Genomic DNA, 24,648 nt, shown 5'->3' with positions numbered 1-24,648 from the left:
CCCTCCTCATATCCCATCCTTCCCCCATGAGAAGTGCAAACAGCATGGTGCCCCTCCCGTGGTGCTTCATCTCTACCCAAGGGAAGAACCTGACTGTGCCTCAGTCTCGTCTCCTGTGAAATGGGGACACCTTCTAGGTTAGCATGAGGATTAAACGAGTTACTGTATTATAAAGTGCTAACAGTGCTAATAAATGTAGCTCTCATCCCACTCAGAGTAAAAGGAAGGGCCAAGTCATGACAGTGGTCTTGAGGCCTTTCACAGTCTACACCCTTCTCCTTCCCTCACTGACCAGGCACATTCTAACCCCAGGGCCTTTGCTCTGGCTGTCACCTCTGCACGGGACACCCTTACCCCGATATCCTTCCCCAAACAGAGGACCAAACATCCCTTTCAAGTCAGAAAAGTCCTCTAAAATCATACCTATCCCTTTGTCCCTAAGCTGGACTGCACTTAATCCAGACTTTAAAAAGCATAGAGTGTTGGTAAGGATGTGGAGAAACTGCAACCCTTGTGTATTGCTGGTGGGAATGTAAAATAGTGCAGCCCCTGTGGAAAAGAGTGTGGCAGTTCCCCAAAAAATTAAACATAGAATTACCACCTGATCCAGCAATTCAACCTCTGGGTATATACCCAAAAAAATTGAAAGCAGGGACTCAAAACAGGTATTTGTACACCCATGTTCACAGTGGCATTATTCACAATAGCCAAAAGGTGGAAACAACTCAAATGCCCATGGATGGATGAATGGATAAACAAAATGTGCTATATACACAACGTAATATCATTCAGCCTTAAAAAGGAAGGAAATTCTGACACATGCTACAGTGTGGATGAACTCTGAGAACACTATGCTAAGTGAACTAGGGCAGACACAAAAGTACAGGTATTGTATGATTCAACTTACACGAGGTACCTAAAATCAGTAGAATTCATAAAGGCAGAAAGTAGAATAATGGTTACCAGGGCCTGGAGAAGGGAGGAATGGGGAGTTATTGTTTAACAGGCATATAGCTTCTGTTTAGTATAGAAAAAGGTATGGAAATGGAAGGGGGTGATGGCTGTACAACATGGTGAATGTGTTTAATGCCACCGAATTGTACACTTAAAAACGGTTAGAGTGACAAATTTTATGTTATTTATATTTTGCCATGATAACAAAAAGTCGAGGAACAATCATGAGGTTAAAAGACTCAATTGCACACGGAACCATTCTGGACCTCGCCCTCCCTCCTTGACCCCCTCGGCCTCCTCCACACCCGCCCCAGGGTCTGATGCTGCTACCAGGTGACACTGACCATCATGCACAGTGGGTGGCCGAGTGCTGCCCCGCTCTGGAGAGGGAAGGGGGTTCTCCGGGTCTGCCGCATTCCATAGTCTGCCGCATTCGCTCAGGCACAGATACACGGGAAGTCTCTTGCCCAGGAAATGGGGCTTTGTGAATGGGTGGAAAGTGCAAAGGGAAAGGCAGTCGCTGGTGAGGCATCTGGGGGCCTCTGATTCTGCCTCCAGGACTGTGGGCTTCAGCAAAGCCAAGTCAGGGGCACGCATGGCCACAGTGTGTGACAGAAGGAAGGGAGGAGCCCTCCGTCCCCTCCGCAGCCCAGCCCGCCGCTGCTGCAGGGATGTGAAGTGGGTCGGCGCCACCCTTGCACTCAGGCAAGCTCTCAGGCCCACTCTCGGCTCCCCCTTTGGCTTTACCAGCCATCGGTCAAGGATGAGAGGGGAGAGACAGATTCTTCTGGTCTCCAGGGAAGTTTGCGATGCTCACAGCTCTGCCCCAAAACCAGGGTGGGATGGGGTTGCCCAGCTGAGCTCCAGGCTCCCACCTTCTGGAGATGGACAAGCTCTTTAGGGAGAGGAAAGCCAGATGGAAAAGTGCCTGCCCACGGGGCTAATTTTAGGCTCCACAGCAGCAGGGACAGCTCCCTGTGCAAAGGCTCCTGTTAAAGTCAGCTAGGGAGGTTTACACTATGGGGCCACACAGAAGGGCAAGGAAATACACACACACATGCACGCATGCACCCATGCACATGCACATACAACCATGTACACGCACAGGCGCCCGTGCACATGCACGTGTGCACACGCACACCCTTCCTCCCCGTGGGCCTCATGAATTCTCCTTCCCGCCCTGTGAGAGGAAGGGAATCTGTCAATCCTTTACTCCCTGCAGTTCTGAACCCAGTCAGGCCCCACTACATAGTATTAACCACGTGACCATATGACTCCCGGGTCAGAGGTGGCTAGGTCCCAAGAAAAGACCCTGAGGGAGATTTAATAATAAACAGCCTTTAGACCGCAGCTGCAGATGGGACCAGCTGTCCCCGCTGAGAACAGAGCAGGACGGCTCAACAGTACATATTATCAAGGAATTTGGTTGGACTTGAGGATGAGCCGTCCAACCAAGGGAAATCTAAAACACTGAGTCACGGAGTCTGGTCCCGGAGCATGAGTGCCTCACAGAAGGCTGCCTCTTCCCTTGGGCAGGGTCAAGTGTGGCCCACCTGTGGACGAGGGGTGGCGTAGATGGCCTTTGGAGCCCTTGACCACACTAGCTGTATCTGCGCCATCACTGGCTGTGCCCTTTCCATACATTACCTCAGAGATGCTGAGAGCCTTGCCTCAGGGCACACAGTGCATGAGGGCCAGAGCTGGGACTTGAAGCCAGGTGTGTCCTTGTAAAGCCTGCCCACTGTCACGCGCACTGCCCTTTCTCTGACCCCAGAACCAAGCTCCAGGGGCCATGTAAATTCGCTGCCCAAGAAATTGCTCCTTCTTTGCCCCTCCCCATTAAAGCCACAGGAACTGGCCCAAAGCCCAAGGGCACCTCTTCTCTCCCAACCTCCCGCTCTGGTGCTCGGCTCTGGGACAAGCTGTGAGCCCCAACTTTTCTAATTTAAGGAGCAGAGAGGCCACCAGTAACCATCTTGGCCCCCCTGCTGCTCCTAAAGGCACCACTCCTTCTGTGACCCTCAGCTCAGAAGAAGGAGTGGAAAATAGGACTTCAGAGACGCGGCCACCAAGTGCAGGACCAGCCCTTCAGTCTCCTTGAAGTCCCTGGGACCCCGCCCCCTCCTCCAAGTCATAATATTTACAGGGAACACTGCAAAGCCAGCCATCCAGCAGCTCCGCCTGGCTGGCAAGTTACAGCAAACAGCAGATGCCTCTGAACAATGTGAACACAGGTCCCTCTCCTTATACTCCGCACCCCCCCCACAGCCCCGGTAAACAAACAAACAAGCAAGACGCTGGAGCCAAGCTAGCTGCCCCTCCCGCAGAGGTCACCCTGGAGCCTGCGCTGCACTCCACTCGAGAGCACGTCCTTCTAGGGGCAAAAAATGTCCGTCGCAGACGTACACACACACACACACACTCACGACCAGGGTTATAATCTGTGTATGTGTCTGTGTGTGTGTGTGTATGTGTGAGAGAGAGAGGCAGGGGTGGGGGAGCAGTGGAGAAAGGAGAAGGAATGTCAATAGAGCCAAAAGGCTTATTTTATTAAACCTTTTATAAATAAGTCCCACTTAGCCCCAGCCAGACATGCAGTGTCAGTGCCAGAAATCACGACTCCTCTACTTTCTGGAGACCTAGCTGCTGAGACAGAGGTGTGCACAGGGTGGGAGGGGAGACCTGCTAGCGTTCTGTCAGAACCCTGAGTTCCAGGGAGAAGGACGCCCACAGGCTTCCAGCTCGCACGCCAGCTTCTCAGCTTCCCGCCACACTGCCTGTGATGCCCCAGTCTGCCTGGGGTGTCCTCTGGATGGAACTGAAGAGCTCCCAGAGCAGGCCTGTCTTCCATTCAGGAGGCCCTCTGTTCTGATTTGCCCAGGACAGTCCTGGTTTATGCCTAATGTTCTGGAGCAATTATTCAGTGTTCCCTCCCCTTTAACTGCCAAAAGGGTCCTGGTTTTGATGCTAAATTATATGGACACCATACTCTGACTCCCCACGCACAGCTCCGGAGCCCTGGGCCTAAATCTGCCCTTAAGGGGGGCAGCCCACCGTCCTTGGGCAGTTCCAAGGACCTTTAAGAAATGCCCCTGACCAGCTTCCTTGATTTTCCAGGCTATAGAAACTTTCTTCCCACACTGCCTGCCAGCCACCCATGCCTGTGACTTCTAGAAGGGGCCCAGCTGGGCCTTCTCAACACCACATAAGTGACCGAAGGTCATAAGCCAGCAGGAAATGGAAAATGGCCACTGCAGAAGAAAGGGGGCGGCCAGAAGTATCACCCAGCACTGCTCGTGGACGCGCTAGGATCCTTGAGAAATCACCGTATCTTCAAGGAGAGAAACAGATACTCCCTCAAGCTCTAGTCTGTTTGTTTGTTCATTCATTCAACAAAAATTGATTAAACATCAACCAGGGGCTTCCCTGGTGGCGCAGTGGTTGAGAGTCCGCTTGCCGATGCAGGGGATACGGGTTCGTGCCCCGGTCCGGGAAGATCCCACATGCCGCGGAGCAGCTGGGCCCGTGAGCCATGGCCGCTGGGCCTGCGCGTCCGGAGTCTGTGCTCCGCAACGGGAGAGGCCACAACAGTGAGAGGCCCGCGTACAGCAAAAAAAAAAAAAAAAAAAAAACATCAACCAGGCTCAAGGCTGTGTCCTATAGTCAGTGGAACCAGAACCCACAAAATTAAAGTATATACACAACCTATAGAATTAGGATGGAGGTACACACACATATGCATATAGAGATTTAGTTATTTGTGCTTGTGAGTTGTGAGCTATCCCAGGAATCTGAAAATCACTGGAATCAGGCTTTGAAATGCATTAGGTGATATTTTTTTTTCAATACTTTTCCTCCTTGATGATGTTTTAGCCCATTTGATAGTACATTGTTATTCAAATGAGCCTGGATTCCGAGACCTCTTCTACATTCTCAGAAAATGCCTGGGCTTGAGGAAGCTAGCCAGGGGAAAAAAAATCAATTTGGCCAACTTTATCAATCTGGAAGTATGGATTAATTGCCCAGGATGTGACCAGCATGCAGGAGGCTGGGGGTAAACCAAATGCAAACCGAAGGCGAGAATAAAAGAACATGCAAATCCAACAGCCTGCAGAGTGAAGCCTGAGCACAGCTGAGGAAGCCTGAGGGAAGCTGAGGAGGACATTGACCTCAGCCCAGCCCAGTCACAAATATGGGGCATTCAAACCAAGTGACATAGTAACCTCCTTTAAAAAGGTCTATCAGCAGATGCAAGTGAGAATTTATCTTCATACAACATTAATTAGACAAACATGTTCTGAGGCCAATGGCAGGCCGGGCACTCTGCTAGGGCTGGAGAAATCAGCAATAAATAAAGCCCGATCTCAGATCTTGAGACACACCTAGTCTAGGGGGAGAAAGAGAAATAGAACCAGGAGGGCACAACAGCTGGGTGAGTGTGGTCAGAGAGGGGTCCCAAGGAAGGAAGGAAAAAGCCTAACCCTGCAACTTGGGGTATGGCCCAGGAAGGCTTCCTGGAGGAGGTGAAGTTTGACTTGGATTCTGGAATGCAGATGAGTAGTGGCTGAACAAGAAGCAGTTGGAGGGACTGAAAGCCTTCCAAGAAAGCTTGAAGAGGGAGCTATGCATGGCAGATGGGGGCTGGGGGGGGAGCCAACATGCAGAGCCAGAATGGCCCGGAAGTGACGTGCTCAGTCCTGAGTTATGGAAATGCAGCGTAATACAGCTGTGTGGAAGATGCGCCAAAGAGGGAAACAGCCAAGTCAGGGTACCCCGTTAAAAGGCTGTTGCAGTGGGGTAGATGAGAGATGATGAGGGCTAAGCAGGGCAGGCTCGGAGGCGATGTGGGAGGTGCAGGAAGGGTGAGAGGGTTTTCAGAGTCCCAACCATCAGCACCAGATGACCAGGTGAAAGTGGGAGGCAAGGAGAGGGCGTGGTCAAGGATGACTCCCAGTTTTCAACTGGGCACCAGGGGAGGGTGATGCCAGAAAACAAGATGCAGAAGAGAAGCTGGCCTTGTCGGGAAAGTGGGGTGGATGCATCAGGCAGTGCCACGATAGGTATTTGAGAACAGCCTGGGAGCAACAGACAGCTTGAGATCTGCGAGTGGATCTCCAGAGAAATCAGGGCCAAAGGGACAGATATGAGGGACAACTAACTGAATCACAGAGGCTGGCAAGATCAGCCGGAAGCGGGCCCACTACGGAGCCTGGGAAACACCTCAGTGTTAAGGAGGAAGGAGAGGACCGCAGGTCCAGATAGGAGATGGAATGAGAACCAGCATTGTCAGGAAGGAGGCGGGGCCGGGCTGACAAGAGGCAGGAGACCAGCAGCTGAGGGGGCTCGACCACATGGTAGCCAGGAGACCCCAATATGTGAAGCAAGGGCTTCCTTCATCGTGGGGGGGGGCATTGCTGAGTTTAGGGAAAGCTCCCCCGTTGAGAGGGCTGGTGGTAACAGAGAAGAGAGAGAACGTGAGAGGTGGAGGCCTGAAAGAGACTGAGGGTGGGTTTGATACGGGAGAACCTGTGTCCTCACTCAGCATCTGAGGGAGCAGAGGCTGAATGACACTAGAAATGATGGAGAAAGAGCAGAACAGAGGCCAGGCCAGCGGAGGGAGCACCCCAGGCAGGAGAAGGTCGGGGCTGGGAAGGGCACCCAGGAGGTAGTTGAGACAGAGAGGCACAGGGGTTGAGGGGTCCTCAGGGAGGCAGGAAATTCATCTGCAAACAATGAGGGCTCAGTGGTGACACAGAACTGGAAGCCAGAGAGAGACAGTGGGGAGGGCTCCAGCTGGCTACTCTGGGGAGGAGGATATGGATAAAACTGTGAACCTCATTAGAAAATCCTTGTAAGAAATAATGGCCCTGGAGGGGAAGGGAACTGGTTCAGAAAAATTAGGAACACAACTTAAAGAGTTTCCTCTGGGCTAAGATTTATAGTCTTGTCCCTAAGCCTTTCAGTCCCTTTTCCCCAATACAAGTAGGGTCCTTTTGCACATGGAGAGCTTTCATAAAAGACAGCTAACTGGGGACTTCCCTGGTGGCACAGTGGTTAAGAATCCGCCTGCCAATGCAGGGGACACGGGTTTGATCCCTGGTCCAGGAAGATCCCACATGCTGCGGAGCAACTAAGCCCATGCGCCACAACTCCTGAGCCTGTGCTCTAGAGCCTGTGAGCCACAACTACTGAAGCCCCTCCGCCTAGAGCCCGTGTTCCGCAACAAGAGAAGCCACTGCAATGAGAAGCCTGCGCACCGCAACGAAGAGTAGCCCCCGCTCGCCGCAACTACAGAAAGCCCGCACAGAGCAACGAAGACCCAACGCAGCCAAAAATAAAGAAAATTAAATCTTAAAAACAAGCAAACAAAAGACAGCTAACCGCCCCCCCCACACACACACACTCCCTGCACACCACAGCCGGGACTCCAGTCCAGCACAGGCCCACATCTGTTTCTTGCTCTTGGTGACGCCCCCAGCACAGCACCACATGTAGAGAGGCATGTGACAAACAGATGACAGGGACACTAACCCTGAGGTTAGAAAAACCGATAACTTTCCCCCTCGCTGACCACAGGGTCAATCAACCCTCCCAGAATAAGTGCTTCTCAGTCCGTGGCTCGGAGCAGGATAAACTCCAGCGTGAAGTGAATACGACCGGAACCTAATTGCATGGAGGGTACACAGATGTCCAAAATGGCCTGCATCCTTCCCCAAGAGCGGGCCAGGGTGGGGGAGTGTACAATGGGGGCAGAGCCAGGGGAGGGGCCTGGGGAGTCGTCCTACAGACGTCTGGACACTGGGACAGAGCAGGTGGCCCTGGGTGATGGGGGTGAGGGTGGCTGCCAATCCCTGGGCCATCGAGCTTCCAGCTTCAGTCTCAGGCTGGGAAGCTGGACAGACACTTTGAACCATCGGCTCAGAAAACAGAACCCGTCCCCTACTGCTCATCCCCAGCAGACACAGCTCACAGCCAAGCCTGACTTTTATGCTGCTTAGAAAAAGGGGGAAAGAAGAGGGAGCTGGTGGTCCCTGAATGCTGTCATTGTGGCAGAAGCAGAGGAGCCTTCAGAATCTGCTTGACCACCCAGTTGGGCATCCGTCTAGTGCTTACTCGCGAGGTCTCCCACTGCATCTTCAAGCCTGTTTCCCACGTGCATGCTAGTGGAATGGGCCACGGAGGGCCAGCCTCTCTGTGAGATCTGGTTAGCAGGGGCTCTACCTGAGGCTTGTATAGGTGGTCTTCAGGTACATTTGTATATATACATTTATACAAATGTACCTAAAATGGTACATTTCCCTGCAGGGAGGGTTAATAGCCTTCCCTAGATTTTTCCGAGGGGCTGAGACACAAAGGAGGATACAAAGTTGCTTTAGAGAATTAAGAGGTGCTGTGGAGCACGGAACGAGGGCTGGTCCTGGACTCCTGTGGATGTGGGTAGAGCACCCTCCTCATAATCCCCTGGTGGTCCTGGGCCATCAAGGTGAGGCCACCCAGCCACATCCTTGGAATGGACTTGTCCTGTTCCTTCTCTCCCCTTCACCTGCTCAGGACAGCAGGCTGGAGTTTGCATCCACGAAGGTTCACTTCTGTGGTCTGTCCCCTAAAATCTCTACCTGAGAAGAGAGTATTTGTTCAACCTTCAACCGTGCTACAGAGACTTGGGGCATGAAGGGGGCATTTCGAGCTGCCTCTCCTCCCTGGAATGACTTTGGAAAAGCAGAAGCAAACACTAAAGCACTTTGCGCTGATCCAGCTGTGGGTAGGGGCCAGTGCACCTCCCATCCGCCCCTCCAGGGGCTTGGGGGCCGCCCCGTGCACCTGCACACAAGGACCAGCTGCCCAAACAGACTGGCCGGGGTGCGCGGAAGCTTGAAGGATGTACAGGCACACTGATCCCTCCAGGTGGGTGAGATGGGAGGATATGGATGGGAAAGGAAGCCAAAGTATGTGGGTCTGAGATGAGAAGAGCGAGCTACATTCTCAGAATTTCAAAGCATGTGCCACCCCTGGGGCCGCTGGGCCACTAAACTAGGCCCAACCCACCCTTGCCGGTCGGTTCGTGGGGCCACTGCGTGAGGACCACAGACTGTCTAAACACTTCCAGATGTCCTTGAGGGCCTTACAGGGGAGAGCAAGTGCAGCTCAGACAAAACAAAGTGAAAGATCATCTCTTGGGAAAGAGAGACTATAAATGACAATTTTGACTTCCCACCCAGGAGGGAGAGACCCCAGGGCTGAGGCCTGAGGGCGGAAGATGGGTATGTCCTTCCTGAGAGGAGGCAGCCTCCACCCAGCCCAGGAGGCTGAGAAGCAGCAACGCCCCCGAACAACCCCACCGGGGCTATCCCTGGTCTCCTTCTTCCAGCCCAGCTCCCACCCCCCAGCTCCCCTTCCCAAGGTCCAAAGACCACAGGATGGAAGCACAACCGAAATAACCTTGCCCTGTGAGATGTGCTGAGCCATTGCCAGGGCCCAGGGCTCCTATTAACTCACAGGAGTGACACGGGCAGTCCCTCGGGCTTTGGTACAACCTCTCATTGCACAACTCCAGGGGGCGCCACTCAATGCAGATTATGTGTGAACAGCTCCCTCTGCAGCTACAGGGCTTTGCCCCATAGTCCTGCAGGCAAGCGGGTGGCCAGGTGCCCCTGCGGTCCCTGCCATGGCACCTCTGTCATGGTCAGTTCTGGCAGACCAGGACTCCGAGGCTAAGGGCAGGGCCACAGGTTTCCAGAGGCCTCAGAAGCGCAGCTGCTGACACAGGCCGCTGAAGGGCAGCCAGCTCCACCTCTTCCTCAGGTCTAATTTGCTTCACGTTATTAAGAAAGATGCACTATGTCGTGGCAGGCATGGGGGAAGCAAGTTACAGAACAGAATATCCTGTATTATACTGATTTCAGTTTTAAATGATTAGAAGGAAGTATCAAAATGCATAGAATTAAGGGTGATTTTCCATTTTCTCCTTTAGACTTTTTTTTAATCTTCCAGATTTCTTCAAAGGATATATATAGCTTTTATGATCAGAGAAAGAAAGCTATGCGTGCAGTAAAGATTTTATTCCTCAGAGAAACCTTGAGTGGAAAATTCTGTGAGTTCCAGGTACGACAAAATCTGTCGGGTTTGTAGAAAGTCTGAGGAGCGGTGAAGACGGACTGGTGTCTGCAGGTATCACAGGTGAGGGCGTGTTCCTTGAGATTCTCATACACCACAGAGTTAGAGAGACCAAGGAAACCATTTCCAGCTCACTCAGCTTATGACGGGCTGCCCGAGGCCCAGAGGGCACGAGGCTGGCCTCAAGTCGGTTAGCCAGGAGTTAGCGGCCAAGTGGAGTCTGAACCCAGGGCTCTCAACCCCCAGGCAGAGAACACTGTTGTTACCCTGCTCTGCATCTCTCTGTCTCTGTTTCACACACACACACACACACACACACACACACACACACACACACACACACAGCCCTTACCTATCCCACTCCCCCAATAGAACAAGCTCTTTTTTCGTGTTTGTGGGAGGCCACCAGTCTCCCCTACCCCAGGTGGCTCAAGGGACATGTGACTCTAACTGCACTGGGCCTAGACAATGGCACCCAGTAGGAAGACTCAGGACTTCAGTCCCTGTAATCAGGCCACATACCAGGCAGGCAAGCGAGTAGCCAGGCACAGAAATCTACGCACCCTCTGCCTGAATCGCCCCCCACCCCACCGTACTGACACGGGCCTTGGTTCAAGCTGTTTCACTCAGAGCTGAGCTCTGCGGCTGTGGGCATGTTAGTCCTCTCCTCTGAAACCCCGCGCAAAATGAGGATGAGAACTTTTGCTCCTAGGGGCGTGGTATCACATGAGAACTAGATAACGTGAGCCAAGTGCCCATTCGAGTTGGCCTGGCCAGGTGCTCACTAACTGGCAGCTACTGTTGTCATGAACTGGGGCCTTCTGCAGACCCACCTTCCACCCCCATACCAGCCGCAGGCCGGGCTGGCCCATTCCCAGTCCTCCCTCCTTCCCTCCAGCGCCAGCTGCTGAGGACCCTCAGGGACTATGTACAACAACAAATTTTAAGATAGTAACATTTTAAATTTACTTTTCTAACTTTAAAAAGTACTTACCTTGTCTTTATCCTCTTAATTTGATTAAAAAATATTTTTTTCTCACCCGAATTAGAAATAATAAAGGATGTTGCCTCCAATACTTAACCAATCAACTGTTTTCTCTTCCCTTCCAGGGACCTGACCGTTTTTGAATGAATAAAAAAGAATGCGTATTTACACTAGCCTTCTATAGCACAGCTGAGAACCCAGAAATAGCCAAAAAGATACCCTATATGGGACAAAACAAATGCACTTAGACTATGCGCTCACATTCATAAAGTTTACCCACGAGTGATCATCTCAGGTTATCTCTAAGTACCTGGTAACTGTTAGTTTCCACAAATTCTAATAATATAGTTGCCAAGCTCATGCAGTTTAGAAATAGCAAATTAGAAGTGGTGGTGGGATAGGGGTGGGAGAGGTGAAGAGCTGCTTGGGCAGGCGCTGTGATAACTTTGAGAAGTGACAAGTGACAATCTATTAACCAAGGAAGAAGACAGAAAATGGTTTTTTTTAAGTATGAGTAAGTTATCCAAAAAAACCCAGTACTTGGACTATTTCATGTAGGAGCAAACATCTCTGCAACCCCCAAGCACGTCTGCCCTGTATTATAGCAGAAGACAGTAACTTACACAGTGATGGCTGGAGTTATCCAGAAAAGGTTACATTGTATCAGTAACTATTTAAGGAGTGGACAAAGTACATATTTTAGGAAGACTTCCATCAGAAATAGTTATAATAATAAATGCAGCATAAATACTTAATTATCTGGAAAAGCAGGCCACACGGAATGGCGTACTCCCCAAGGGTTCTGGAGAAAAGGGGGTTACCGTGCCAACTTCATTTCTTAAGTGAACTGCCCCTCAGACTCTCCCCACTTTGAGCAGCCTTGTGCGATGAGGAGAGGGGCGCCCCAGCTCTCAAGGCCATAACATAGACTACTCCCCACTCAAAGGGCCCATCCGGCCAGTGCCCAATGTCCAGGCGGAATCTCAGTCTATGCAACATCCCCAAACTGGGCTCCGCTGAGGCCCCAGGAGGGCCTACCGTACCCACGCTCCAACCCCAGTCTGCCTCCCTCCCCTGACCATGCCCACACACCCTCACGCCGCCGGCTGCGTTTGCCCACGGTGTTCCCTCACAGAGCCTGCCACCGCTCTCCCCATCAAAGTCCCACCTGCTCTGCAAATCCTCCTCACGTACCCTGGCCTGGGCCTCCCCTCGAGCTCCTTTCCATCCTGTGTTGCCTGGCGCTGCCTGCACGCCCGCCTCCCCTGCTCGGCTTGACGGTCAGCTGTGTGCAGACAGCACGCAGCCTGTTTGAGTCCCCACAGCTGACGGCATGCTCAGCGCCTCACGGGCGTTCAGTAAACTTTTGTCAGATGTGAAGACCCGTGTCCGCACCACAGCAGATCAGGGGCCCTGCTTTCTGGAGCACACACGGGTGTGCATGCCTACAGGCACCCTCACACACATGCCTTCCCACCACTTTGGGGAAACTCACGGAGGATGTGATCTCCTGGAATTGGGAAAGGATGACAGGAGGTCCAGCTGGGAAGGAATTCCCTCTTGCCCAAGAAGGATTTTATGCTAATTTTTTTCTCCATAAACTCTGAAAAATAGAAGGGCTAAATTTGTCTCTGCCCTGGTGTTCCTGAGAATGGGTGGAACTAGGTGGAAGGGAAGGAGGTCCTGCCAACAATTTCCTCTGTGCCTTGCCTAACTGACTTTTTCCTTACTCTTTGCTGTGGCATAGTGGGGGCATAAGCACAGAAACATCCAGAATCACGCAGCCCCTCTTTTCTCCTACTTGACCAGGCAGGCGTCTCCGTGGTGCTCAGAGACTGCTGAGGAAAGGAACAACTGACTCACCCATTCCAGCACCTAATCGTCAGGTCTGGAAGGTCTTCCCGACATCTAGCTTAAACCTCTTCTTCTGTTCTGTGGGAAGGATCTTCTTGCCCACTCTCAACCATTTTTTTTTGCCCTCTGATCTTAAGTGGTGGGCTTTTCAAACCAGAGATGAAGAGGGATGAGGAAAAGGGGGCCTTAGTTAAGGGTATCTCTGGCTCAAACTAAAACAGTGAAGGGGCACAGAGACGCCACTGTGGAGAGCAAAGAGGGGACAGGAGAAAGTAAGAAGGAAAGCTTAAGGGTTAACCCTCCTGTTGCAAAGTCTAGCTGACTGTTGGGCACCAACAAAGCTGCTCACAGGTATCTTGGGGTTCAGACACCTCCTCATCTGGGTTCCCCCCTCCTCAGCCTTGTAGCACCCAAGCAGCCGTCTGCTGCCCTCCTCCTCAGAGCATTGCCAACCTGTGCCCATTGCCATGGCAACCAGCTCTCCCAGCACCTGGAGAGCGGGGCTCATCAGCGAAAAGGCCCCCAGTTGACCTCTAGCAAAGCCCCCTTCCCTCTAAAACCAAGGGCTTTACCTGCCCCTCAGCTGGGACCCACACACCCCGGCTACACAGTGATGGGAGAGGCCAGAGTGCACCCTCACTCAGGACATTCGTACAGGCCACCACATGGTCTAGGGGGCCTGTCTCAGGGATCCCCAGGCTGAGGGGATACTGGGAGGTGCTCAGTTCTCTGAGAGTTTGCAAGGATGGATCCAAATGTACCTTACCATCCATCATCACCACACCGTCTACCGCCCTCATCACCTCTGGTCCAGATTCCAGGCCAGTCTCCGGTGTTCTAAACCATCGCGCTCACATCCACCACCACCAGGATAATCTTCTTCAAGTACCATTTTTACCCAATCACTCCTCAGCTCAAGCGCCTAAAATAGCCTGCCCCAGCTTATCAGATCATATCTAAACCTTCACACTATGTACACACCCCACACTCCAATCCCAAACCCAGGGCCTTGCCTTTCCAGCCACACCCGTCTCTTCTCTGTCTCAATTTCCTTGTTCCTGCCATGTTCTCTTTGCTCACGCCATTATCCCCCTCCTGCCATGTCCTTGCATCCTGGCTCACATTCCTCTCCGTCAACAAGCCATGCTGTATCCTGTCACTACAGATACTTGCATCTACCTTGATGTTGCTATAAATGACCATTTGATTGTGGGTTCCAAATTTCTAACTTCACTGCAAACTCATGGGGGGATCTTCCTCTTTCATTAGGCTGCGAGATCCCCCTGTTAGACTAGGGGCTCCCAGAGGACACACAGAGCCTCCTCCATTAGACTGGGCACTCACTAGACAAGCACCGCAACTATCCCATTAGCATTCCCCAGGGACAGGGCTTGGGGAGCCCCCTCTCCGCCTCCCCCAGGCCTCAGCCCCTCGTGGGCTTCTCTACATCGCAGCCATAGCTTCCAAAGCAAGGCGAGGGGTGAAAGTGTAGAGCAGTGCTATTCACTGGAACTTCCAGCAGCACTGCACATGTTCTGTAGCTGAGCTGCTCACCAGTCGCACGTGGGTACTGAGCACTTGACATGCGATGAGTCTAAAATGAGATGTACTGTAAGTATAATACAGACACCAATTTCAAAGACTTAGTAAAGATGCAAAATATCTCATTGATAATTTTCTATATTGGCTACATATTAAAATGATAATACTTTGGATATGTTGGGTTACATCAAATATAGTGCTAGTATAAATCCACCTGTTTCTTTTCTTTTCTTTTTTTGGCTGCACCGTATGGCCTGTGGGATCTTAGTTCCCCGACCAGGATTGAACCCAAGCCCTCAGCAGTGAAAGCGCCGAGTCCTAACCACTGGACTGCTGGGGAATTCCCTGTTTCTTTTCATTTTTTAAAAATGTGGCTACTGGAAAAATTTTTAATTACACGTGGTTAATGTTATGTTCCTACTGGACAGTGGCAGTCTAGGGAGCTCTGGGTGTGTTTACTGGTCTGTACCTTTTAGTTAAAATAGTCTGTCTTTGGGGCTTCCCTGGTGGCGCGGTGGTTGAGAGTCTGCCTGCCAATGCAGGGGACACAGGTTTGAGCCCCGGTCCAGGAAGATCCCACATGCCGCGGGCTGGACCCGTGAGCCATGGCCGCTGGGCCTCCGCGTCCGGAGCAAAAAGAAATTCACATAAAATAGTCTCTCTTTGACCTCTAGAAGGGTATAATGAGTGTTCCTTTTGAACTGTCCCCATGTCTCACTTTTCTTTCTCCCTCTCCATATTGCTTAATGTGGTAAAAACCACATAACATGAAATTACCTTTTTAAACAAAATTTTATGTATATGGTACAGTATTGTTAACTTTATGCACTTTGTTATACAGCATCACTTTTCTTAGTTTTATTGATCTTCATGTATACCCTCTCTGATAGATGCTTCATATTCTCTCTGGAACAAACTGGTATTATAAATGAGTTAATTAAGTTAGACCTTTAGTGTCCTAATGCTGAATCTCCCATCCCAGGAATACTTTCAGAATAACCATAATCGTAACAGCATGTTTCGTTTGGATTGTTCCTTACTGTATTGTGGCGCTTTCTGCACACTGACCCTGTGAAGCAGGCAGGTCAGGCACTGACAGCCCCGGAAAAGAGGTAAGGGGACAGAGGTCAGGGGGGGTTAAGTCAGGTGTGTGCAAAGGTGGTGTCAGGACTAGGACCCAAACCCTTGACACCCGGACGCCTTCCAGTGCACACATGCAGGAAGGGCAGTAGACATGGCTCAGAAGCAGCAGAACTATATGCTCTCCTTGTTTCCACAGGAAAGACTAGGACATAACTCAATAAAAGGAAAGGAAACATTATTAAAACAGGAGTAGGCAGTGAGGACAGTTAAGAGGTCTAAAGTGGGAGTCTATGGGCCTTGATTCCAGAATCACCTCTGCGCTCAAGGAACTGTGCGCCCCTGGATCACTACTCCTCTCACGTCTCTGCACTTCAGTTTCCTCATCGGTAACATAGGAGCTGGATGCTTTGAGAAGCAGCTGGATAGGCACCCGCTTACCCTGCTATTGGGAATGCAAACCAGCTCAATCCTTTTGTACAGCAATTTGGCAATATGTGTCAAGAGCCTTAGAAGTGTTCACAAACTCTTTGACCCAGTAATTCCACTTCCGAGAACCCTAAGGAAATAATCCTAAATAAGCAAAAAGCTTTATGTGCAAGGACTTTCATCTCAGCGCTACTTCTGACACTAAAATACTAATAATGAGCTAGAGTCTAATAGTAGGAGAATGTCTAAACTATGATATGGCCATTTCATTTAATGAAATATTATGCAGTTATTTGAAAAAACAGAGCACTGACATAGACTGTGCTTTTGGCCACATGAAAAAAAAAACCAGGATATTAAAAGGCTGGTACTGTATAACTGTAATTAAATTTTTTTAAAAAAGAAGTTTTGGGCTCCCCTGGTGGCGCAGTGGTTGAGAGTCAGCCTGCCGATGCAGGGGATGCAGGTTTGTGCCCCGGTCCAGGAGGCTCCCACATGCCGCGGAGCGGCTGGGCCCGTGAGCCATGGCCACTGAGCCTGCACGTCCGGAGCCTGTGCTCCGCAGCGGGAGAGGCCACAACAGTGAGACGCCCGCGTACCGCAAAAATAAATAAATAAATAAACAAACAAATAAAAAATAAATGAAATAAAAAAGAAGTTTTGCACCCCTATATGGGGGGTGCAACACCTACATGTTCACAAAAACTCAAAGGAAATTCACCATAATGCAAATAGTGACTAGTTAGACTGACGGGACTACGGGTGCTTGTTTTTTTCTTCTTTTCTCAGTTTCCAAATGTGCATAAATAATTTTGGGAAAAAATACATGATGAGGGTCCTGATTTGAAGTTCCCCAAGAGTACTCGTGGCTCCAACAGGTGGCTGGATCAGGCAGATGGGGCGGGAGGTTCGGATGCTAAGCCCAGGCACATGCCTGGGTTGGTCACGGGAAACCCAGCGCCTGAGGACTCCTTCTCAGGAAAAGCAAAACACCATGACACCAGGGCAGCATAATTCATGTGCAAGTGGGGAACTACCGTCCCGATCCCACCACTCTACTTAAAAAAAAAAAAAAAAGACCATTTCATGGCTATTGGCACTTAGGGTAAAAACAAGCATATGTCTGATCACTCTACAGCCTAGAGCAGATGACTTTCAACCTGTGCTCCTTGGAGCCCAGGTAGTAGCTGGGGTCACGGTGGAGGAGCTGGGCAGAGGAAGGGGAGATGGCTACCCAAATGATTATAAATTGTTTTTCCCAGAGAGACCTATATAAGATTTCATTGAAACACATGGTGGCAAGATCAAGGCAACTTTTCCTGAGGGAGTGGGGAAGAAAGCTGGGATCACCCTGAGCCCTGACCTCTCTCTCTGGTCAGCATTCTTCATGGTAGGAACAACTTCTTCCCAAACTTTCCAGCTGTTCTCTGGGGCCCCTGCTGTGACATGTGGCTATAACCAAACGAACCTAGAGAACGTGGCCTGTCTCAGAAAGGGCCTTAGAAACATATCAGGAGGGACTTCCCTGGTGACGCAGTGGTTAAGAATCCGCCTGCCAATGCAGGGGACACGGGTTTGATCCCTGGTCTGGGAAGATCCCACATGCCACGGAGCAACTAAGCCCATGAGCCACAACTACTGAGCCTGTGCTCTAGAGCCTGCGAGCCACAGGTACTGAGCCTGCACACCACAGCTACCGAAGCCCGCGTGCCCTAGAGCCCACGCGCCACAACTACTGAATCCTGTGCCCTCTAGGGTCCTTGTGCCGCAACTACTGAGCCCGCGTGCTGCAACTACTGAAACCCACGTGCGCCTAGAGCCTGTGCTCTGCAACAAGAGAAGCCACTGCAATAAGAAGCCCGCACGCTGCAACGAAGAATAGCCCCCGCTCGCCGCAACTAGAGAAAGCCTGCATGCAGCAACGAAGACCCGACGCAGGCAAAAAAAAAAAAAGAAAGAAACATATCAGGAGACTGAGATGACCCCGGATGACCCCATGGTGCCTGCCCCTGGCCCAGAATCCACAGGCAATGCCTCAGACAAGGCCTGGCCAGGCTGGAGCAGGTCCCCAGGGGAGAGCCGAGTAGACAAGGGCCATGACAAGGCAGACCTTTTGTGCACCAACTCCTCTAAGACCAGGGCTAAATGCCCCTGAGAGCTTAAAGAAGCACAGTTAGACATAAGAAGGAAGTGCGTTCTACCAAGCTGGACGGGAACCCCTGGTTCCCATCTCTCTTAAGAGCTGAGATAGGCTGAAAACAGAACAGGCTCATGGAGGGTTCAGATAAATTAAGAGAAGGCAAAACCACGACTGGATATCAAGGGACCTGAGGGATGCCTGGACCACAAGCAGGACCTTTTAAGGCTGATGGCAAGGAGGACAACCCTCCGCTCTCCAAATATATAGCTTGGGCTAGGCCCAGAGGTGGAATGCTGGGGCTGCAGAGCATGGCTCTAACCCAAAGTTACTATTCTTGGGATCAAATCTGGCTGCTGGACAGCACTGGACTGCTGGTAACCCTGGTGACAGCGTGACTGACAATGCTGGCAGGATGTTAGAAGGCAGGGGTTGCGGGGGAGGGCTTGTAATACAAGCAACGGTGTCTTCCAACCTCTCCATCCCAAGGCAGAGCCGCTCACAGGACCATGGCTGGGAAAAGTGTTCAAATGGGGCTCTAGTCACGTCTACAGTTTTTCCTTTTTGGCAGGGGAGATGTACCTATATTTATTATCTAATTAAAGACTGGCAATAAAGAAAACAAAGAAACCATTAAAGCATCCCTCAATACAGATGCGATGAACAATGAAATCGAAAGCTTTCTTTACCATGTCTTGCAGAGTCTTGAGTAGTATGAAGAGCACAGATTCAGAGCCAGAGAGACCTGGTTTTGACTCGTGGCTCCACCACCTACAGCATGTGTGACTTGGGTTCAGTTTTCTCGTTGGTGAGATGGGGATGGTAGTAACATCCATCTACCAGAATCACTATGAGGAAAATCTCAGGCCATGTCCCAGTGCAGTGAGGAACCCATTCTTAGTTCCATCGTCCTAAGGACGCCACCTTCTCCTACTCCCAATCCACCCCATACGACCACCAGGTGAATGAACCAACCACGTCAATCAAAAGCTCCCAAAGGGTTCCCACTGTCCATGAGACTGAAAATGAACCCCTGAGCCATCCCTTCCCAGCCCACGGGGGCCTCTCCTCACACAGCCTCCCTCACGGACCCCGGGTCTCTCCTTCCTGTGTGTCCTTGTCACATTCCTCCTTCTATCCTTCTGCGTCCAGTCCCATCTCTCTGTGGAATCCATACCCATCTATAGTCCCTCCCCCGTGAGGTCTCCTCTGACACTCCAGCCAGAAGGGAATCTCTCTCTCTCCCACCACCTTCTCACATGCCGCTCGATCAGAGTCAGCTACGTGGAGGTGTTCACCTTCCTGATTTAGCAAACAGTTTGGGTTTGGTTAGTTTACAAGAAAGGAGTAAGACCCACCCCTCTTCCCTCAAAGGATCTGAAACACAGTGAGGAAGTACAGAGCTATGCCCACCCAGGAAACACCAAACGAGGCAGAACAGCCAACTGCAAAGCGCCAGCAGAAGCGACACAATCGGCGCTGTGTCCGAGTCACAACCCTGCCCGCCCCAGGCAGACAGCCACTGCTGCCGGCTTCGGGAGGGGACCTGTAAATACAGCGTGAACCCCGGCTGGTGAACAAGCACTGCCAAGCACCCGAGTGCTGGGAACACGAGACCCCAGTGAAGACATGGTTCCTCTTCCCCTAGCTTCCGACCTTGGACAAACACTGCCCCTGCCAGACCCAGGGGATGGACATGGTCACTCCAGAGCTGCCAGTCAGTTCTGAGCATCGAGCAGAGGGCCTCCTGGTACCTCCGGCCCTTGACTCACCACCCCCCGGCCCGGACTTCGTGCTCTACTGAGGCCTGGTTCCTGCCTTGCCCCCGTCTCTCCAGCTGTGCTCTGGAGAGAAGAATGTGTACTATGCCCAGAACAAACACTTGCACAGGCCTCCCAGGTGGGAAGGCAGCTCGGAAGAGTGGGAGCCTCCACCCCCAACAGACAAGGGCTCCTGGCAGCTCTGTGGGCTGCGTGTATGTCACCAGAGCCGCTGAGTTCAGCTCTAGGGGGTTCTCAGACCAGACGGAGCCTGGTGGGAGAGTCGCACAACCAGGGCTCCCCGGAGGAGTCAAGCGGAACCTGGACTCGTCTGGGCACGAGTGACCCCAAGCTGCAAGAGAAGGTGGCTGACAGACAGATTTCTGTCTTATTCCATCTTTTTACACTCCATCTTCAACTGGCTCTCAGAGAGAAACCCTGTCCGAGGGGTCTGGTAAACGTGTTTGCTTTGGGGCTTGGGCCCCCCGTTCTGGCCTCCTCTGAGCCTCCATTTTCATGTACCACAGAGAGAATTAGACGGACCCTCCCTGCCTCTGGGGTGCTGCTGGGACAACACAGAGACGACCGAGGGAGGGCAGCGGGGAACGAGTGTGCCAGAACCACCAGAAATGTGACCTATGACGGCTGCTGCTGATTGGCCAGAGCAGCGTCTGAAAGGAGAGCTGCCTGGAACAGGCCTGAAGGCCAACCAGCGCCAGCTCCCAGGCCTGCCTTCCTGCTGCCGTGGCCTTGATTCTGTGGCCAAGTCCCAGACCCTCAGAGGCCCGCAGCGCCCCAGCCCTGCATGCTCCTCGCGCCCCTGGGTGAGGCTCTGAGCGCCAGCCTAGAGCTGACAGAGATGGACAGGCAGACACCAGTCATCTCGGGCCGGAGTGTGAACAGCTTCCAAGTCCTCTTCTCCCTGGAAGGCAAACGCTTCCAAGAGGCCACCCAGGCAGAGAAGAGGACTCCAATCTTCTTCTCTCCTTCGGTACCTGAGAGAGCTACGAGAGGCAAGGAGGAGAGCAGGACGTGATGGGAGAAGCACCCCTGCCAGGCCTGAGTAGGACTGTGCTGAGAACAAGGTCCTGAGGTTCCCCACTGTACCAATCATGCCTTTTTATTTTTCTGTATTTCAGACGCTTCCACACCTTGGGGCCTACCTAGTCAATTCGGAGACAGTCAATGACTTGCCTCTTGCCTGTGTGTGAGCCTTCCTCTTTATCAAGCTCTTACACTCCCACACTCCGGCCCACCACTCCCCTGCCCTACTCACCCCAGGGACAAGTGCCAGGTAACTCGGACAGTCCTACGCCTCAGAGCCCACCGACATTATTCAAACTAGCCAATCCCAAGCCTGCTCACCCTGCCTCACCCATTCCTTCCTGCAGAAACCTCAACAGAGGCTCTAGCCCACGCTTCCCCTCACGCTGCCTCCTCACTGACCCCTGTGCTTCCCCGGGTGCCCCCCAGCCCATGGCGTAACGCATCCTCTCCCCTCGGGACCTGTGAGTAACAAACTACCTTTTCAGTGGCAGCCGTCTCCTGATCTGCTGGTCTCACCAAACCTGGATAATAATAACACCTACATTTTAAGTGTTTTAAACTTAAATAAGTTTAACCCTACGGTTCTTCAGTCAGTTACGAAGACAGCTGTCTGGTGCCACTGAGCAGCAAAGTGGTGTTTCATCTGAGTTGGAGGGACTGAGGGGGAGAGGAAATGGATTTTTTTCCCTCCTGAAACTGTGCTCTTGAGACTCAGGGCTATTCCATTTCTCCCATGATCACTCAGATGGCACAAACAACGCTCTAATCAACACTGACTGTTGTAATGCGGGGAGGGACAAGAACGCCCGGGTGACCTGGGGTTGAGCAAGCTGGCATTCCCACAATTGCGCCCAGCTGGGCTCCTTATAAGGCCCTGCTCCTCTCCTGTCCCACGCCACTCCTCTCAGGGATACGCCGCCATGCTCAGCCAGCCTGTCACTCTCACACCCGCCCAGCAGGCCAGGCCACAGCTATTGCTCCTGTTTCCCAGGAAATCCAGGACCTTTTCCATCTGGGCACGAGGTCACGCCTTGGTTTTGGATCAAAATTCCTCAACTTGAAGCCATTCACATGCAGGCTTGGGGACATCGCTGGAGTTCAACCACCACATTTCCCTGAACTGACTACTCCTCTGTTCTAGGAATGTGACACCCGCTCAGCTGCCCCTCCATGCCCAGCTCCATCATCCTGCTCTGCCCCCTTGATCCCTCAAGGGTACATACCCAGTCCCACCTCTGACCACCAACTCTACCTTCTCAAGACTCCCTACCACTCTCCCATGTCCCATGCAGCCCCCATCACTAAACTCCTCTTGAGACCCCCTTCTCTTCTCAAAACATTAGCATCACACTCCAGAATCCAACATTAGCCCTTGGATTTCCCTGGTTACCAAAAAGAATGGGACTGGATAAACAAAATATGATACAGCCATGCAGCTGAATATTATCCAGCCACAAACAGGAACGATGCCCATGATATATGCTACCACGTGGATGAACTAGAAAGACATCATACTAAGCGAAAGAAGCCAGACACAAAAATACACATATTGCATGATTCCATTTATATGAAATATCCAGAAGCGGTAACTCCATAGAGGCAGAAAGCAGAAAAGGTGTTGCCAGGGGCTGGGGGAAGGGGAGAATTGGGAATGACTACTAATGGGTATGGGGTGTTCTTGGGGGTAACAAAAATGTTTTGGACTAGACAGAGCTCATGGTTGCACAGCATTATGAATGTACTAAATGCTGTTGAATTGTATACTTTAAAATGGTTACTTTTGTATTATGTGAATTTCACCTCAATTTTTAAAAAAGAATCAGATCAAATCATCCATGATATACAGTGTACAGTGGGCACGTAAAAAGAAATATAAGGGGTGGTCTGGGATGGTACAAAGAGCGCTGGACCTAGAGTGAAAACTCCAAACACCCATTCAATGTTCATGATGCTTGGGAAACATTAAGCAAATCACAGAACATCACCTCCATGGGATATTCTACTCCATGAAAACAGTCATAATACTTACCTTCAGTGCTGCTGTGAGAATTAAATGAGATAATATAGGGCCATCACACGAAAGACAGTCATTTGTACACTCAGCAAGAAAATTAGTATGCAAAATGTTAAGTTTAAAACAAAACAGTAGACACAAAATTCTAGCTATGCAGACTGCATTTACACATACACAATGCACCTCTGTAGATATAGGAAAGACTTAGAGAACTAGCTGGTGTTTTAAGCTTATGAACTTTCTTTGGTAAAACTGTCTACACGGAGAGTATATAGTAGGAGTCCAGGAAGCCACATTCTAGTTCTGATTCTGCCCCTAACCAGCCTAGGAGGCCTCTGTGCAATGCTCTCCCCAGCTGAACCTTGATTTCCTGGTTTTGAGAATGGCTTAACCATGACAATGGTTCCGTTTAACCAGACCCACTCTGCCCCTAGTTCCTCTATGTGCCAGGGCCTGTGCGAGGCACCACAGGGGCCCAGGGATTAGTGAGAGTGACTCGCAGTGTTCAGGGAGTGTGCAACAGCACCGTAAAACCAGGCACAATAAGAAAATGAGGACAGATGGCCCAGTACACGTGGCTCTCAGTGTGGCCATGGGGGAAGGTGTCCTTTGAACCAGGGCCTCACAGCAGGATGTGGCTTTCTCAGGTGGAGAGGGCAAGTTCCGAATCACAGACCCGTCTAAGCAGCAAGGTGGGGTGAGGGAAGAGTAACCATCAACTCTCATTTGAGTGTCTAGCACCACGGCTCTCAAAGTGGGATCCCCAAGCCAACAGCAGCCGCATCACCTGGGAACTGGCTAGAAATGTGCATTCTTGGGCCCCATCCCAACCTTGGGAATTGGAAACTCTGGGGTGCACCCCGCCCCACCCCGGAAAGCCCTCCAAGTGGTTAAGGTACTGCTCCTCTAAGCACCTGCTTTCTTAACGTGTAGAAACTGCCCCTGAAAGACACTCCTTCCTGGCCGGGCCCCGCCCACCCCCCAGGCCCCAGTCGGCTGAGCTGAGAAAGTTTCCTGGGCTCAGAGGAGCTAATCTATCAGCTGGATATAGATTAACTCTTCCTCTCTTCACCAGCTCACTGGCCTGGGAAACGCAAACACCTAAAGGGAGAGCCGTCATAAATCTGTCTGCTGTCACACGGCCCCAGCTTTTTCCACAGCCCTTCCCACACCCACTCCCCCACCCCCAGACCTATGGTCCGCAGGGCAGTGGCCGCATAGCCCGGAGGTCCCCAGACAGGAGAAGGCAAAGGGACATTCCACTGTTCTCCCCACACAGCCCAGGGCCCGGATCCTATCAGCTCAGCAGGAAGCCCCCATCTGCCCCCAGGGCCCCCTCCAGAGCTGGGAGGATGAGGGAGGGAGGGATGGGGGCGGGAACACAGCTGATCACCCTTTTTTTTTTTAAATTAATTAATCTAATTTATGTATTTTTGGCTGCGTTGGGTCTTTGTTGCTGTGCATGGGCTTTCTCTAGCTGCGGCGAGCTGGGGCTACTCTTCATTGTGGTACGCCGGCTACTCATTGCAGTGGCTTCTCTTGCTTCGGAGCACAGGCTCTAGGCGCGCGGGCTCAGTAGTTGTGGCGCACGGGCTCTAGAGCGCAGGCTCAGTAGTTGCGGCGCACGGGCTTTGCTGCTCCGCGGCATGTGGGATCTTCCCGGACCAGGGATTGAACCCGTGTCCCCTGCATTGGCAGGTGGATTCTTAACCACTGCGCCACCAGGGAAGCC

The 24,648-nt window shown here is 51.7% G+C and overlaps 1 protein-coding gene across 4 annotated transcripts in view; it reads right to left on the bottom strand.

The window, feature by feature from the left end:
• Positions 1 to 24,648, bottom strand: part of ADCY5 (adenylate cyclase 5) — a 157,402-nt gene that overhangs the window by 100,010 nt on the left and 32,744 nt on the right. The window contains exon 1 of one of the 4 annotated variants that reach the window (XM_073804163.1): positions 12,222 to 12,523. The exons of the other annotated variants lie outside the window; for them this stretch is intronic. The gene's annotated coding sequence lies outside the window, so the exon portion shown is untranslated. Of the gene's footprint in view, positions 1 to 12,221; positions 12,524 to 24,648 lie in introns of those variants that run through there. 4 annotated transcript variants of the gene reach the window in all.

Source organism: Tursiops truncatus, chromosome 4, assembly GCF_011762595.2.
Source record: "Tursiops truncatus isolate mTurTru1 chromosome 4, mTurTru1.mat.Y, whole genome shotgun sequence".
NCBI lineage: Eukaryota > Metazoa > Chordata > Mammalia > Artiodactyla > Delphinidae > Tursiops > Tursiops truncatus.
This window is presented reverse-complemented; position numbering and strand designations above follow the sequence as displayed.